Source organism: Wasmannia auropunctata, unplaced genomic scaffold (genome assembly GCF_000956235.1).
Source record: "Wasmannia auropunctata unplaced genomic scaffold, wasmannia.A_1.0 LD336026.1, whole genome shotgun sequence".
In the NCBI taxonomy this organism is placed as follows: domain Eukaryota; kingdom Metazoa; phylum Arthropoda; class Insecta; order Hymenoptera; family Formicidae; genus Wasmannia; species Wasmannia auropunctata.
In genome coordinates, this window is record NW_012026864.1 from 2,866,539 (window position 1) to 2,868,936 (window position 2,398).

Consider the following 2,398-nt stretch of genomic DNA (forward strand, 5'->3'; position numbering starts at 1 on the left):
TTAAGCGTCGTCTACAATAAGACTTAAGATTTAAGCAAATTGACCAATCATACAGTCGATTATTCATCTCACGTGAGAAGAATAATCGATTGTGATTGGTCAATTTTCTTAAATCTTAAGTCTTATTGCAGACGCCGGGCTTTACACAAGCATCAGCATTGAGCGCAAGGATCGCATTTACAAGTCAGTGAGATTTTTTACTCTTCAAATATAATAATTATGTAAAGTAATCGCGGATTGATTATCGTAAAATAAAATTAATAATTGCCGCTATAATATTAAATTAATTAATGGATAGCGATTATTATCTATATTATTAATCTTTTTTTCTATAATGAGAGTTATATTAATTTAACGTGCTAATTTAAAGGTGACGAGAGGTGCGAATTATGTCGTGATCGTGGCGAATGTCTAACGTGTCAATCAAGTAATTGTAAAGAAGTAACTTAATACGACTCACCGAGAAAGGTAGAGAGAGAGAGAGAGCGAGAGTTCGGTTCGGGTTACGCGCACGGACGTATAGAACGCGGAGTGGAACAAAAGGGCCACTTCTCTCACGGGATGGTAATAATCTCCGCATCTCCGCTCGTTTACCGATCCGCGCGAGTGCGTTATAGAGCGACGTAACCCGATTCAATTCTCCCTCTCTCGTTAAAGTCGCGCCTTGAGCGCGGTTGTTAAGGAGGCAGATCGTAATCTGGATGGTTCCCGGTGTTCTCCAGTGTTATGATTGCCGATATTGAACGGAAATGTTTCAGTACTCTCCTTATATCGAGCAGACGTTCTGTGGGCATCGGTGTCTCATGCCATTTATCATTGATACATACATTTATCTACCTACTATTCATTGTTTATATATTTCTGTATACAGGGTGTTCTAAAATATACCATTTCTCCACACTCTTAATTTTTTTCATAGAAAAACATCCTTGTCGAAATTGTTAATTTCGAAATTGTTAAACGAGAAAATACACGTCGTCACAATTTCAAACTCCAGAAGAATCTTAAATTTCTGTTATGAAAAGAATAAATTAAAATTAATTGAAAAATAAGGCTTAAATCAAATAAAAGCGAGATCCTTAAATTTTTGGCGCAATTTAATTTGTCGATTAACTGTGTCAACACTCAACACTTCGTTAGACTGAAACGATTAAATCAACTTTTTTTATCTTACAAAATGCAGTTGCGGAAACACCCTGCAGAAGCGCGCACGCGGATTCAGGGGAGAACCCGATATCGTCCTTATTCCGGCGAAATGGCAACAGTCTGCTCATCCGCACATAATAGCGGCGGCTGCGCGATATGTGTCGCCGGGTATAAGCGCGTAAACGCATTTATACACCACGGCGAGATCGCGAGGACGACGACAACAAGCCAAGCGACAAACGCACAGCATCTCGCCGGGGTGACTCCTTAAAGACCCCGACTATCCGCTGGTTAGGCGCTGGTTAGGGAAGGAAGATCGTAATCTGAATGGTTCTCTCGGTGTTCCTCCTCAGGCCTGGCGGGTGCTAGCCTGCAGGCCAGATAGAAATCTCCTCGGAGAGGATCGTCCGTGTCCCCGTCGTATATACGCAAAGGCGCAATCCTCGCGGGGATATAGGATAACGTAGGGCCCTACTTAGCCACTAATGCTGTCGCTACCCGCCCTTCCTCGACGTAAGTTATGTCCACCTAACCGGTACGATCGTCCGTTTTGCCCTCCCGGTCGCGACTCCCCGCCTGCGAGGGAATATAACACGGCCCCGGGGCTAATCGGATCTCTCTCGCGTGCGTGGCTCTCTCGAACTCGCAGCTACTCGAAACGCAGCGCCGGCCCGAAGCGAGAGAGAGGCTCAATTTCCTTCCCCGTGTGATATCAATTTTATGGCCGACTCCGGCCGGAACTGGGCCCGAAACTTCTGCGGCGTTACGTTGGGACGGATCTAGGTCGACACGGACGGAGACTCGCCGATTCATAATTCCGTCTTTCATTTTTCACGAGTATGCAAGTATCATTTGCAAGAGAAAAAGTTTCAGAAAAGATTATAAGAAGACACCTGAAATTATCTTAACATCATGTGTGCGTATTGCTCTTCGTGACAGTTCAAAGTAGCTTCAACGTCCTCAAACTAAGATTTCTTTCAAGGATATACATATACATATATATATATATATATATATATATATATATATATATACACATATTTTTTATTATTTTTAGTTTATCTGTTATTACCATTATAATTTCGGCCCCTCTCTCTTTTTTTATATATATTTATCGCACTTTTTTCACATCCAAAAAAAATAAACTTCACGCCGGGCTGTTAACTATCGCGGATCAGAATTTATGAAATGCGCGACCGCAAGAATTTCGGTATCATCAAGAGAGCTGCCGGAGATAAATCCGGCAATTCCG